Source organism: Herpailurus yagouaroundi, unplaced genomic scaffold (genome assembly GCF_014898765.1).
Source record: "Herpailurus yagouaroundi ecotype Mexico unplaced genomic scaffold, PumYag 163, whole genome shotgun sequence".
Taxonomy (NCBI): Eukaryota; Metazoa; Chordata; class Mammalia; order Carnivora; family Felidae; genus Herpailurus; species Herpailurus yagouaroundi.
The window spans coordinates 35,488,297-35,503,991 of record NW_024412404.1 but is presented as its reverse complement, the minus strand read 5'-3'; the positions used below and the strand labels follow the sequence as shown (position 1 = coordinate 35,503,991).

Sequence of the window (15,695 nt, the reverse complement as noted above, 5' to 3'; positions counted from 1 at the left end):
GGGGCGTGCGGCGGCCCGGCCCCCGCGGGCGGCGCCTTTGTTCCGCGCTAGGAGGAGGCGCGTTTAAAGGGCCAGCTGTTGGAAGGACTTGGGGGACGCCCTCCCCCAGAGCATCCCCCGTGGTCACGGGGAAAACCGTGGTCCCCCTTGGCCGAACCCTCCTTCCTTCCTGCTGGGTGGATCCTCAGTTTCTCAAGGAAAGTTCCCCAGGGTGCGGGGCTTCCCGGGATTCAGGTTTTGTTTTATTTTTTGTGGGTGGGGGTACGTGCGATCATGGCCTCTGCTAGGAGGGAACGTCCGCCTGCCTCAGGCTGGCTGCAATATGGGTGGGTGGAGGAGACATCAAAGCCCGGGTGGGTTTGCGCTGTAAAGTGAAACTACCAAGGAGGGGCTCCTCTGCAGCAGCCAGAGGAAGAAGGAGGGAGCGAGCGGCAGGATGGAGGCATCGCAGGTGTGTTCATTTATCAGCATCCCCCAGGAGGAGAGGGCGGCGGGAGGGGCGCTAGGACGATCCGTCTGGCCTAGGACCCGCCTGAATGAGCGGGTACGTGTGTGGGTCTGGGAACACCGTGCGTGCCCATCCGCCCATGCTCCTTCATTCCCCAGAGTGAGTGGCAGCATCTTGCTAGGCAGCTTATCACCGACATGGACGGAAAGCCAACTCCTTTCTCCGAATTCCCCGGGCATCCTTGGCTCCCACCTGGCTGCTTTCCGATGTGGCTTCCTTGATACGCGGCAGCGCCATTCAAGATAGAGGGGGAAAGAGGCTTGAAGTCATTATGTACCGTTCATGGGGGAATATGCTGTCGAATTCTGCATCCCCGTGCATCCGCTGTCGTAAGATGGCTTTGAAATTCACCAGTGCATGCTTTCTTCAGGCAGACAGAATTTATTACACTATTACATTGCTACATAAAAGCAGAAGGGATCCCACTGAGCGTGGCTCCTTTTATCCAGACCCTGGGTTTTCCCAGTATGTTCTGGCTGAGCCTTTGGATTTTTGTTTTAAACTGAGCGCTGGGATGCTCCTGTTGTCACAGGGCCGACCTGCTGAAATTGCCAGAATTGATTTCGCTGTCAATAGGAGGGAGATTCGTTTAGAGACATCATGGAACCTATCTAGCAGTCGGGCCTCTGACCCCCCCCCCCCCCCCCCCGGCCACTTTTCTTCTCATAAGTGGAGGCCAGGGATGGCTTGTCTGTCTCCACTCTCCTTGGTTTTCAAGCTCCTCTATTTAGATTCAATTGTGTGGTTTTGATTGGAGAGGTAGCTTGGTGGTGACTGAAGAGAAGGGGTGGATTAAAAGTGGGGTGGGCAGCAGATGGGGACAGCAGCTTCAATGACAGAAAGCACATGCTGGACATTTGGAGACTCCAGATCTACAGCCCTTAGAGACAGGTGAGCTAGATGGCTGTCTGCCCACAAGAGGGTGTGTGTGTGTGTGTGTGTGTGTGTGTGTGTGTGTGTGTGTGTGTGTTTGAGGGAGGGGTGGGGGAAGAGGATGCTGCCAGCAGTTTTCTGCCCCACCCTCTTGATGCTGCCTTAAATAGCTCCTTGCCAGCCATGCTCTGCTGTCTCAGGCTCTTGGCCTAAGGGGATGGCAGGGAAGGGTGGGTCTGTTGGCACCTTTGCTCAGGGCACTGTTAGAGGGGACAGTTAGGAAAAGGGTAGTTGTCCTGGGGTTGCAGAGAGCTCATTTCTCAGCTGGAGGGCCCAGAGTTGAACTGTCACTGGTGGCTTCCCAGCAGGGAATTAGCAACTGAAAAGAAATGCTTTCTACCCTGTGGGGCAAAGAGATGGGAGGATATTGTCATCTTCCCTTCGACCCCACCCCCTGTTGGCCCCATCCTCCTCTGACCTGCTTTCTTTCTTTCTAGTTGGAGAGCTCCTGTGAACTTTTCTGAAGGGATTGGGAATAATGGGGGGTGAGGTAGGAGTTATGGGAAAGGCTGAGCAGATGCTTCTTACTGGTAGAACAAAGGACTGTTCAGCTCTCCTCTCTTTTCCCCTCCCTAAAATAGAGTTGAATATAGATAGCAGAGTCTGGGGTTTTCTTTGCAGAGTATGAATGGGCAGGGTTCTGGAAAGAAGGCTTTTATTAGGTAGCATTGGTAATGGCCATTCAAATTTAGCTCTGGACCCTTCCTTGGACATGGACATAGATTTGCTGTAGAGGGCACTCACTGGTAATTTAGGATTTAATCTGTCTCTGTAAAAGGAAACAGAAGGTTCCAAAAAGCTTTGGTGGAGAAGGTCTGGGCCAGAGGCAGGACAGCTGGCTTTGATCCTGGCCACTAACCTGCTTTGGGCTTTGGGCTAGTGGCTTCCACTCTCTGGGCCTGTGTCCTTGTTGGAAAAAAGTGGAAGCTCTGGAGAAGACCATTTCCAGGGGTTCCTGACAGCATTACTGTTCTTAGATTCACAAGTACAGTTTGTGAGGGCATTTTAAGATTCTATTCTGTTTGCTAAACTGATGTTAAACTCAGAGTATTGCTCAATGGTATGAAAGAAGATTCCACGACTTCGGTTTCTGATGGCTTCAGACTGGCCTTTTCCTTGAATAGTACAACTCAGAAGGTTTTTACTGTATGCAAATAATTAGGAGCTAGAACGGCCCTGAGTGAGAGGCACCCACTGAGTGAGAGGCACCCACCGTCTGAGTGGGTGGTTGGTTGGGGAGATTTGAATTGGCAGAATGCTAAGGAAGGGGAGTTTCTAGAATTCGTTCTCTTTTCCTGTGTGTGTTTCACTCATGGCTTTATTTATGGTTATACAGGTGAGTGTTCAGATATTTAGAGCATGAGCTTTGGAAGAAAACTCTGTGATTGCCAGGTTTCACCCCCCTCACTGAGGAATTTGAGAGATTAGGAGAGTTTGGTGATTTGTCCAAAGTCATACAGGTAGCAAGATGCAAAGCCAGGGCAGGAACCCAGGTGGGGTAGATTCTAGGTCCTGTATTCTAGATTATCTCTTAAACTCCCTCCTCCTCTGAGATTCTAAAATGGGATAGCCAAAAGTAAGGAGGAAATAGGGGCTGAAGAAGGGAGAGGTTGGGGGCAGGTCAGGTGGGGAAGGGGAAAACACAGACCCCAAGCTTGAAGGAGAGAGGGATGATGCTGAAAAGGGAACTGCCAGCTGTGATAACAGACTCCTGAGCCCCTGGAGTGAAGTAAGTGAGCAGAGGCTTGATGTAGACAGGGGTGGGAGTGGATGGACGAGAGGCCAGGCTGGGGTTAGGATCTCCTGTTGACCCGTAGACTGCAGAGTGTGGTAGAGGCTGCTTTGTTTTAGGGTCAGCTGAGGCCTTTGGAACCACTCGGGCAGGTAGAACTTGAACATGTGGGAAGTCAGGTGTGCTGATGGTGATGCCGGAGAATGCTGAGGTGGGACCCAGTTCTGCTGAAGTCCCAGGTTTTTTTGTTTTTGTTTTTTACGTGCAAAACTAAAAGTTTTCCGTGGAATTTCTTTTCAACTCAAGCAGCATTTTCTCCTCTTGCATTGGTGTTTTGTATGTTTTACGAGATAGTGTTTCATGTACTCCCTTTTCAGAGGCCAAACTTGGAGATGACTGATTCACTGAACTGTAGCTCACGTGAGGGGAGCTTCTGGCCTGGGATCTGAGCTAAGCCTCAGAATTTCAGTGAGCAATTAAAGAGTTGTGAACAGTGGTTAACAGATCAGTAGCCATTCAAAAGCAAGGATGAAAGGTGATAATAGCCCAAGCCAACAACTGGCCTGTATGGTGTAGTTTACTTTGGCTGGTTCGTTGGGCCTACGAAGTGTCTCTGTAGATCCTTGGGTTGTTCCCTCTTTTGGTATTTGGTTAGGTGTGTGGGTCTGCGTGTCTCTTTGTCGTCCCAATCTGCCTTCCCCACATCTTCCTCCCCTATACATTTCTTTCTGTCTCCTCCTGTTGTGTCTTCTTACCCTCCTCCCCCATTCTTTCTTTACTGTAAAAAATGTAGCTTTGTAGTGTATTTTAGTGTATTTACTGTTATTAAAATTTAATCTTCTCTGTTCTTAATTTAAAATCAGTTGAGTTCATTCTTTTTGAATGTGCGGGTATGTGTTTTACACACAAAACAAACAAACCAAACCCAATTAAATTGCTTTTTACTCCTTTCTGTGTGGCCTTTCATTGATTTCTGCCTCCCCTTTCCTCCCCGACCCCCCTCCCCCTTTCTTCTGTGGTCAGTAGTGGCTCTTTATAGAAAAAAAAATCCCCAGCTTAGTGTCATGTGGCTATTGTTTTTACAACAAAAACAGTTACAACAATAGAAAAAGTTTCCACCCCTGTGTTGTGGACACAAGGGACACCCTCTCCCAAGAGATGTGCCCTATTTCTTGACTTCCTTCCATGGAAAGAGTGTCTGCAATGTATTCTCCAATAGAGGCCTGTACTGTAAAGGTTGGGGGTGCTGATGACGAAGCTGGGGCTCTTGCTTGTGATTCTGGTAATGCTTAGAGTCGGAGAGGTGGGTGGGCTTATGGCCAAGAGAGTACATCTGAGAATTCAGTGTGATGGTTTTTCCTTGTTTCCCTCAGCTGACCTACCCCGTCAGTGGCAGGACCTAGACCTCTTTGGAAAAGAATGAGCTGCTTCTCAGCCTTCTGATTCATCTTGGTTGGGACCCAGGGGAGTGTAGGCACCCACTGACAGGTTGTGGGTATGAAGTCCCAGGTGCTTTGATGGATGCATGCTGTACAGCTTTAAAATTTTCTTCTGACTCAGATTAATTACAGAGAAGATGGAGTTTTAGCACTCAGTGGTCAGCAGGTAGTGTAGCGTCTAACGCCGGCCTTGCAAGCAAGAGGTTGCCTTGAAATCTCTAGTTAATATGTTAAAAATTCACATGCGTTTTGTATTCTACTCTGTAATATGTCTGTGTTGGTTTTAGTATAAAAGTATTTGAAATGCTTTACTGTTGAGTACAACTGATGGTCCAGGAAAATGCTGTTTTCTTGGGCCTTCACTTGTCCGTGCCCATTTTATTTTTAGTATTATTTTTTTAAGTTTATTTATTTATTTTGAGAGAGAGAGAGGCAGGCAGAGAGAGAGAATCCCAAGCAGGCTCCATGCTCAGCACCAAGCATGACATGGGGCTCGATCTCATGACTGTGAGATCGTGACCTGAGCCGATATCAAGCAAGAGTCAGATAGTTAACCCACTGAGCCACCCAGATACGCACCCATGCACATTTTAATTATGCACAGCAGGTCCTGTACCCCAGCTGAAGAAGCCGGCAGTGGGCGCAGGCATCAAACCTGTTGAGAGCTGCCCACCCCAGCCCTCCCTGCTGGCTCTGCCAGACCCACTGGATGTCCCAGTCGTTCAGACCTCATCCATGTCCCCAAAGACCAGGTTCTCTCTCACACCAGGGTGTGTTCCCTCACCAGAAGGCCTTTTTTCCCCTTTGCCTGACTGACTCCTTGGTCTCCTTTCAGACTCTCCTCACATCTGAAAGAGGTGGGTTTTTTTTTTTTTTTTTCCTGTGTTCAGCAGTAGCTGATTCCTGTCTGTCTTTTCTACCAGATTGTGAGATCTGGCAAGATAGAATCTGTGTTTTATCCCTCTTTAAATTCAGTTTTAATTTGCATCAAAGTCGTATACATATTCACATATATAGTTTTAAAAGTCCAGTAACATTGCAATGTTAATGAAACGCTGTGTCACCCCTCCTCATACCAGGATTACTCTCCAGAGTCAGTCACTGAATGTGATTTCCTATTGCTGCAGTACCAAATTACCACCAACATAGTGGCTTGAAGCAAAGTAAATTTCTATTATGGTTGCATTCGTTAGAAGTCTGAAGAGGTTCTCACTGGGCTAAAGTAAAGGTGGTAGCAGGGCTGCATTACCTTCTGGGAAGAATCTGTTTCCTTGCTTGCGTCTTCCAGCTTCTAGAAGCTGCCTGCATTCCTTGGCTCCTGGCCCCCTTCCTCTGCCCTCAGAGCCAGCAGTGGCTGGTTGAGTCCTTTTCCTGTTGTATCACTCTGAACACCTCACCATCTTCCTCGGCCTCCCTTCTTCCTCCCTCTTCCACTTTTAAGGACACTTGTGATTACTTTGGGCACACCTGGTGATCTAGGATGATCTAGGGTGATCTCCTTACTTTAAATTCACTTGATTAGCAACCTGAATTCCATTCCCCTTTGCCATGTAACGTGTTTATAGGCTTGGGGATTAGGATATGAACATCTTCATCTTTGAGGGGCCATTATTCTGTTTACCGTAGTCACTTCCACCCCTTTTAACTGTTTCTCGTAATATTGCTATTATATTTGTAAGTTCCTGCTTACAGTGCTGTTTCCTGATTGTTCAGTTTGGATGTTATTCCTTGATGTCCTACCATGGATTAGAGGATCCCTTATTCCCCTCATCTCCCCTCCTGTCCCTTCCCCACACACATCCCTTCCCTTCCATCTTGTTTTCCTGATGTGGTTACATCACAGTTTGGAGTTACATTGATAGTCAGTGCTTCAGTTATTTTGGCCATGTAAATAGTGTTCATGGCTGAGTCATGTAGTTCTGCTATAATGATATTTCCTTTCTTGTACATCTTTTTTTGTTGTTGTTAGTAATTGCCTTCTTTTTTCTACCTACTTAGTTTTCTGTGTACTTATTGCTAATTATCAAAGAGTCTCTGACAGCATTTCAGAGCATCTTTTTTTTTTTTTTTTTTTTTTTTTATAACCTATGTTCCTTTTTCATTTTATTACAGTTTTTCCCCTTGGAGACCTCCCTCCCAGAGGCCTCCATCCCTTTCCTCTTTTCTGGGTTGATTGACCTCTAGGCCTGTGATATGACTCATTCTGGGGGCTCCTTCACCTTGTCCTGGGCAGGATCCTATGTTTCCTCTTTCTTGGTTTATTCCTCCAGGAGGTTCTAAGAGAGGGTCTGTGGAAGTTGATCACTTCAAACTTGCATGTCTGAAATACCCTTGTTCAATATTTACACTTGATTGGTGGTTTGATTTGTCTAGAATTTTAGGTTGAAAGCCATTGTCTCTTAGAGTTTTGAAAGCATTGCGCCTCTGTCTTCTAGGTTCCAATATTAATGGCACGAATTCAGATGGCCATTCTGATTCTCGATTACTTATGAGCAACCTGCTTTTTTCTCACTGAAAGTTTTAAATGTAAATTTTCTTGCTTTAAAAATTATTGTGCTGGGTCCTTGGTGTGCTGTTTTGATCTGAAGACTCACATTCTTCAGTCCTGGGAGATATTCTTATATTTTTCTTTGATAATTTCCTTTCTTCTTTTGTCTTTGGAACTCTTCTATTAGTTGGATATGGGACGTCCTGGGTTGAGTTTACAATTTTTAAATCTTTTATTTCCTGTTTTTCATTTTATTTTTTACCTTTTTTAAAGTTTATTTATTTATTTTGAGAGAGAAAGCATGCGTGCATGTGTGCATGTGGTGGGAGGAGGGGCAGAGGGAGAGAGAGAGAATCCCAAGAAGGCTCCATGCACAGCAGGGAGCCCAGCATGGGGCTTGATCCCACAAACTATGAGATCATGACCTGAGGTGAAATCAAGAGCCAGATGCTTAACTAACTGAGCCACCCAGGTGCCCGTATTTTACTTTTTGAGAGACATCTTCAGCTTTTCCTTAACTCTTTTGAATTTTTAAATTTTGTTTTCGTGGTTTTGCATGAAACACACTTCCGTGTTTACTTTCTAGAACTCCCTAGTTACTTCTCTAGTGGTCATTTTTTTTTTTTAATAGCATCTTGTTTCATAGGTGCAATAAATTCACTTATGTTGGGTTTTGTGTGTTTTTTTTTAAATTCTTTTTATGTTTATTTATTTTTGAGAGCTAGAGACCCAGAGCACGAGCGGGGGTGGGATAGAGAGAGAGGGAGACACAGAATCCGAAGTGGGCTCCAGGCTCTGAGCTGTCAGCACAGAACCCAACGTGGGGCTTAAGCCCATGAACTGCGAGATCATGACCTGAGCCAAAGTCTGACACTTAACCGATTGAGCCACCCAGGTGCCCCAGGTTTTTTGTTTTTTCAGTTTGTTTTGTTTTGTTCTGTTTGGTGTTTTTCTGTTGTTTCCTGCTTTGTCTTTGTTTCCTCCAAGCCCCTTTTCCTGCTTGTTTTGGTTACTGAATTTCCCATAGGAGCCTTCCTTGTCCATTTATATTTGAAGAGTGAATACTAAAATGCTGATTGGGCATCTGTGTGACAAGGAAGGGGGCTTAACTTCCTTGTAGGGTTCCAGAAGAGAGCCTGCTTTTTTCCTGCTGGTGACACCTAAATGTCAGTGCCTATAGATCTTTTCCATGGGGATGTTGGGTTTTCCTGGAGAAGAATGTTGCCTGGGGGTTTAATAGCCTGGTTGTCCTGCATTCTGGGAGCCTTGATGGCAAAGGAGGCTGGGTACCCTGTTTGGTATGCAGACTTTCACTCCCTCTGTCCTTTTCTGAAGGTTGCCCCCTTCTCTGCCGTCCTCTCTTAGCTATTCCCCTCCCTCAGCTGTGTCTGAATCAGAGTCTCTCTTGTAGTTTGCCTAAACAGTGAATCTCTACCTTTTTCCTGAGGGAGGGAAATCAGACTGAGCTGATTGCAGGCAGGGAGACCCTGGGCTGGAATCGCTCCTTGAACAACTTTTAGCAGAGTCTCTTTTTAGCCCCTGTCCCCTCCCCTCTCAGTCCTTGGTGCCTCCAATTCCTGAGGCTTCTCCTGTTTCTGTGGCATTAGTCCCCTCTTGTTTAGTGGTTTCTTCCCCTGCTTGTACTTAGCAGAGCAGAAACCTGAATCAGCTACTGCATGGTGGTCAGCTCTCTGTCTTCCAGAGTTTTGTTGATGTATCTTGTCTGCTGTTGTTTCCTTTCCATTAAAAATCAAATTTTTCTGGTGGGGTTCTGGGAGACAACAGGGATAAATATGGGTGTTTTAATCCTCTGATTTGACCAGAAGTTTCATCTCTTTATCCAAGCCCTTAAACTGGTACCTGATATATCGTATATTCCCAAGAAATGTTTGTTAACTGACTGAACACGCGTTTCTAAGATGGTATGGCTACTGTTAGTCATGAGATTTCAAGAGAGTCCCAAACATACAATCTTACAAAGATAAATCCGTTGTTTATTCTGAAGTAGACGTAGTAACTGGCAACAGATCCTGCCATTCTCCCTGTGCTGTGTAGGGTACGGAGCACCATGAGACAGCGTTGTAGGCTTTTGGGCTAGAGAGCGACGAGACTCAGATGCTGTCTCTAGGTTTATCACTAATGACCTGAGTCACCTTTAGAAGTCACTTAACGTGTCTGGGTCTTGGTTTCCCCAGCCTTAAAATGAGCTATTGGTCAAGATTTGATTCCATTCACTGTGCTGAATACCTGCTGTGTCAACGCATGGTGCTATGATCCTTCCAGGTATGTCTTCTAAGGCAGCCAGGTCAGTGTTTTGTATATATATCCGTTATGACATTTGTCACACTGGATTGACTGTGTTTGGCTTATATGTCTTTATCCTGACGGTAGTTCGGTGCCTTGCGCAGTCCGTACTCTGCAAACTTGACCTCTCACTCTTTGTAGACTGGGCTCCTTGTGAGGGCCACATCATAGTCCTCTTTGTGTCTGATATCATCCTTGGTGCATAGCAGGTGTATGGTACACGTTAGGCTTTTCCACTTAGTGTACATCAAGGACATAAGAAAATGTGAGTCGCTCTGCCAGGGTTCCCAGACCCTGCTTGGAGAACGAGGCCTCACTTTTTGGGAGTCCAGCTGCACACTCCTTGACTCACTTTTGGAGCAGGGTGCTCAGATGTCAAGTGCAATGATGGTAGAGTCAGCAGCCATAGCAGTTCTGTACCACAGCCCTGACACTAGAGGATTGTTTCCTCCAAGTAGATCACAGTCACGTATTTGTTTAATCGGCCTCATACTGTTACGAGTTGAGATCAGATCCATCTTAACTAAGAAAGTGAATTACAGACCTAATCCTGTGTTTGTAGTGCTTACAAATACTTAAGTGCTTTTTCATCATTTATTTTGGTTTTCCTAAACCTGTGAGCTAATGTGCCAGGACTAGTAAGTTGAAATTTTAGGGAGATAAATTTGGCTTGATAGAAGCACTTTCTATCACAAGAGCCATTCCTTGCTGTACTGCATTTGGGAAGCCCTGAGCTCCTTATCAAGCCAAGGTTGGATGTCTGTTGACCAGGGAACCTGGAAAGTCAATCCCTGGGCAGGAGATGAAGTCGCATTAGAGCACCTAAAAAGTTCTTTGCTTTTGAGTTGTTCAACAAAGAATCACTGAGCACCAGCCACAGACCGGGGTCTGTGCTGGGCTCTGGAAATACAGTGGTGACCACAGAGAACCAGCAGCTGCCTTCGTAGAATTTATAGACTACAGCTGAACTGTCTAGTGTGGTAGCCACTAGCCATATATGGCTACCTATGTTTAAATTAATTAAAATAAAATACAGTTTAAAATTCAGTTTCTTGGGGCGCCTGGCTGGCTCAGTCAGTGGAGTACGCGACTCTTGATCTCAGGATTGTGAGTTTGAGCCCCATGCTGGGTGCAGAGATGACTTTAAAAAAAAAAATCTTTAAAAATAAAAGAAAATTGAGTTTCTCATTCACAGAAGCCCCATTTCCAATGCTCAGTAGACACACGTGACTAGTGGCTGCCTTGTGGACAGCACAGATACGGTATGTTCCCTTCACCTCAACAAGTTCTCTTAGGCAGCCTGTGCTGGCCTGCAGAGCTAAGATTCTGTGTTTTTAGACCGTCTGCGATTAGCCTTGTTTCACAGTTGGGGCAGCTGATGCACAGAATAGCTGTTTGTTTAAGGTCCTGTAGCGGGATGGGCCTGAGCTGGGAACAGATCTCTTCTCTTGGAGCGTGGCTCTTCTTGCTGGGAAGTGAGGTGGGGAGTGGACTGACTGAGGGCGTGGTCTCTGCGCTCAGGCTGCCTGAGCTCACATCCTGGCTCTGTCGCTTCCTAGAGCAAGTTACTAATCTGTGCCTCAGGTGCCTTGCCTGTAAAATGGAGAAAGTACCTACCTCATGGCATTGTGGGTGATCCAATAATGCAAATCTTTAGAACTGTGCCTGACACGTTCTGCTTGCTAGGTTGAGAATGAGAAGGTGGATAGAAGTTATTGGCAGAGTCAAGGAAGCATTTTCTTTTTTTAAATTTATGTTGTTTTATTATTATTGTTATTTTTTAATGTTTATTTATTTTTGAGAGAGAGCACGCACATGTGAGCTGGGGAGGGGCAGAGAGAGAGAGAGGGGAAACAGAGGATCTGAAGCAGGTTCTGCACTGACAGCAGCGAGCCTGATGTGGGGCTCGATCTCACAAACCATGAGATCATGACCTGAGCTGAAGTCGGACACTCAACTGACTGAGCCACCCAGACACCCCTCAAGGAGACATTTTCAAACGGGAGACCGAAAAGTGGAAAAAAGAACATTGGCAGGCGGGGCTGTGTTTGCAGAGTTGACCAGCCACCTGGAGAGGGACACAGAACTGAATGTTTCTAAGCCATGAGCTGCTCTGGGCATGAGAGCTGATATAAAAATGCCAGCATGTTGACGAAGCCCTCTGAGTCCCAGTTCTCATCGCTGGCTTTTGAACAAGGATCCCTTTGATGTCCCTTTCCTCCTGGTCTGCTTCTACCCATGGCCCTTTCTCCTGTCCCCAAACATTGCTTCTCCCCCTACTGTATTTCTACCTCGGAGGGGTGAAGTTGCAGACATTTGCCATCATCCCCATGGAGCAGGGAGATGTGCCAGAGGCAGAGAGAAGGGACAGATCCTGGGTCATTTGGCGGTTGGATCCTGGCTTTTCTTTGAGGTTTCTGTCGCTTGGCGATTTGCTCACTCTTTCAAGCAGGTCCATCTGGTGTGGTATGGTGCGGCTCCAAGTGCCCTGTTTTGCTGAATGAGGAGAAAGAGAGCTCTGATGCTAGCCCCAGGGCTGGGAGGGTGCCCCATTTCATAGGTGCATCCCTGCTTGCACGTGGAACTTTAAATGCTTTAATAGCCACGGACTCATTTCATCCTTTGAACAGGTATTGGTGAACATGTAGACATGGCCCCTGCCCTCCTTGTGTGTGTGTGTGGGGGGGGGGGGGTTCCTCCTCAACACCAGGAGCTCAGGGCCCTTGTCTTCCCCAGCAGGTATTCGGCAGTTTGTTTCGGTTTTGAAGTAGGAAGGTTTTAGTGTGACCGAGTGCATGGGCGTGGGGGTTGTGACTGTGCTCTAGACGTGCATGTCCCACATGGCATCTCACTTCACCCAAGCGAGGCACATAGGGCAGGTAGTAGAGCAGGGCCGGTGACAGACCTGGAGTCAGGTGGCCAGTGATGGTGGACCCAGGACTGACCTGTGTGGAGACTGTTCCTGGCCACCTGGCATAAACATGCTGCCTGAGGACCAATGATCAGGGGTACTGAGTACTTGTGCCTTAACCTGTAAGATTGGCTCTGCCAATCTCCTTCTCGTTTGTGCCTCGGCTTTCCACCATTCATGGATCATGTTCTAGCTCAGAGCTGCTGTGACAGGAATGGGTGCCTAGAAGATCCCGGAATTGTCCTCGTGTCAATGCGCAAACTCATACTCCTTTTTATCATGCCTTATGCATCGATTATTAACAGCAGATTGTAGGCCAGCCTTGGAATTTTGTTTCCCAGTGTCAAGGGTCACAAGGACATATCTTTTGAAATCCAAACAGTTTCCCTTTGTGTGGAGCCTGGCGGCTGTGCCTAGGAGCATTTTCCTAGGCTGACGCGTAAATAGATAATTCATTTGCAGATTGCTTTTCTCCATGTAGAGTTTGTCTTTAGTGGGGGCAGAGCCAGTGTTGGGTGACTGCTTCCTGTGAGCACAGAATGATGGTCAGGGGTTGTAGCTATTTATGATAAATCGAGGGGGACAATGTAAACATTTTCGTGTTATGTTGATGTTTGGGAGTCTTTCCCAGGCTGCTGTAACATATACACTGCCGCCCCTTCTGTGCTTGCGCCTCTTTTTATAGACGGTGCGCACAGCAGCCTGGAGATAGGAGAGGTTCCTGCAGCCAGTGGGGAGGTGAGACAGGCCAGAACTGGAGCTAGGAGATCTGTCACTGCCCCTGGGGGTCTGGGTAGTGGGCTTGAGAGCAGGCCAGGGATCTGGGTAGAGAAGCCAAGGCAAAAGTAGGAACTGGGCTGCTTTAAGCAGGACAAAATGAATAGTGTCTCCCGAGAAAGAAAACTCTCAACCAGGGATAGAAAATAGAGTAGCTGGAGAGAGCTGGGACTCGGGAGGGCCAAGGGCCTAAGCAGGGCTGGATGGTGGCTGCTGACAGGTTGCCAGGCCTGCGAGCCTGGGCCAAGACAGTCTCAGGCCTTTTAAGACGGTTTTGTGTTTGCTTTGTGGGACCTTTATGTTGAATATGGTGCATTACTGAGCCAACACTGGCAGGTGTGAGGGGGCGAGGCCCCCCAGGAACTGGGAAATGTTAGTCATGTCTGAGCGCTGATAGAAGATACGGCTCCTCTTGAAGACAGCTGCAGGAGGAGGCCCCGCAGCCCGCCAGCCTACGTTACAATCTACGGTCTTGGTTTTGTCTTGAATTATTAAGGTCGTGGGCTATTTCAACACTCACCTGAAGCATCGTTGTGAATAATTTTCCCTTCCTGGGGTCAAAGGAGCTCCAGTAGAGAAGGGGTTTTGTGGCTGTGGTTCTGGACTCCCCAGGTTGTTCCCTCCAGGAAAATATACTGGGGCGACCAGGAAATCCAGAGGTTACCCTTGATGGCAGTGTGTGCACCTCCTTGGGCTGTCTTGCAGATTGGTATTTTTTCTGGGTGTTCCTTTCCATTGTAGCAAGAAAGAAACAGTGCTGTTAGAAGATGTGAAATATTTAACACTCTCTTTAAAAAATTAAACTGCCTAGGAGTCTTTGATTGGTGGTGCCCATGGCAACATGCATGGTTTTCAAGAGTGTCTTCCTAGGGCTTTGGGGCTCCTCAGAAGGGGCGGGGACCCCACTGCTGGCAGGACCGACTGGGAGGCCTACACCACCTGCCTGCTTGGCCCAGAGGCTGGACAGTATTGGGACTGAGCAACCCCTTCAGAGATTGGTAGCTAGGGTCTGTTTTGATAAGTAGGGAGGAGTAATGGGGAAGAGAACTCGCCATCCTTTGGGGGCTCATTCATTCATTTTGTTTTATTGGCCTGTTAGTCCCTGGCACTTACGCTTCTCCATCCAGCCTTTGGACTTCTGCCTGTGCAATTTTCTTTGCCTGGAGTGTTCTTTCCTCCCTTTGCCTAGGTAACTCTGGTCATCCTCAGATGTCACCTGCAGGAGCATGTTGCCGGGGAAGCCTTCTGCAGTCCTCTGGAGCAGGTTAAAGCTTCCTGTTGGAGGCTTTCATGATTCAGTGGTTCTGGACAGAACATTCTTCACAGCATCTGTCTCGGCTGCTTTGTTAGACTTGTTTGGAAAATCATTGTTTGTCTGCCCCCCTCCCCCCCTCTCCCCCCATCCCCCTCCAACCCCCACCCCAGAAGTCTATAGGATCTATGATGACAGTGGCCAGGGCTGTTTCTCATCTACATTTTGTCCCCAGAGCCCAGCATGTGCCTGGCCCACAGAAGGGGCTCAGTCTCTGAGTGTCAGTTAATTCATTTACGAAGTTTTGGGTTCTGTAGCAGATTCTGGGAATACAAAGAGAACAAAACACCCCTGCTGTCCTCACGTTGTTCCTAATCTAGAGCAGTGGGTGAGCTCTCAAGAGATCGATTGAGTGGCAGGAAGAAAACATCAGTTAAAGTTCTATTTATTCTTCAATTCAAATATAAGAAAGATGTAGTTTGCCTATTTATAGTAGTACAGATTTTATAATTAACTTATAAGTAAATATGCTCAAAGCTCTTTTACTAACAGGAAAGTGTGATCAAAAAGCTTGGTGGCCACTGGTCTGAAGGGAAAGGTAGGCACATGAAAGGGTTTTTGTGCCCAGGTGTGATAAACACTAAATTAGGGCAAGTACCAGCTGCAGTGGAGGCCACCGTGGAGGTGGGGGGAGCTGGAAGAGAAGGGCATTCCTGATAAAGGCAGGGGCACCAGAACATGCAAAGGGTGGCATGAGAAGGCTTAGTGTAGTGGCAGAGGTCAATACTTTAATAAGGTGGGAATATAAGGTGGGGGGAGGGTCTGCTAGATGCCCCTACTGGCTTGGGGAGGGACTGAGGATTTCGAATACCAAGATGGAAGAGATAGGGCCCCTGCCTGCAGGGTGGACTTAGGGAGAGAAGTGTGCACACGTACCCCAAGGGAAGAGAGTCCAGTGAGAGCCTGGATTCAGAGAAGGTGGGTATTTGGGTCCAGGGGGATCATGCTTTCAAAGTCCACTGTGCCCAAACACGCACCCCCCTCTTCGTTGCAGAAGGGCAGGGGGGAGGGCTGGCAACTGACTTCAAGCCCCTTTCAAAGCCCATCTCAGGGTTAGGCTCTCCATGAAGTTCTCCTTCATCTCCTCCTACCCAGTGAGATTTTTTACCTTAATGTGATTCAGACACCTCCATGGGCTATGTTTTCTGGGTTACAAAATTGTATATGAACAGAAAAATGATATATGGTATATATAAATATGCATATTTGATGTGTTTACTTACCTATGTAATCATACACACTCCTTTCTTTCTTTCTTTCTTTCTTTCTTTCTTTCTTTCTTTCTTTCTTT

At 47.2% G+C, this 15,695-nt stretch overlaps 1 protein-coding gene across 41 annotated transcripts in view; it reads left to right on the top strand.

Moving 5' to 3' along the window:
* Positions 1-15,695, top strand: part of SORBS1 (sorbin and SH3 domain containing 1) — a 231,992-nt gene that overhangs the window by 491 nt on the left and 215,806 nt on the right. The gene's annotated exons all lie outside the window — the stretch shown is intronic.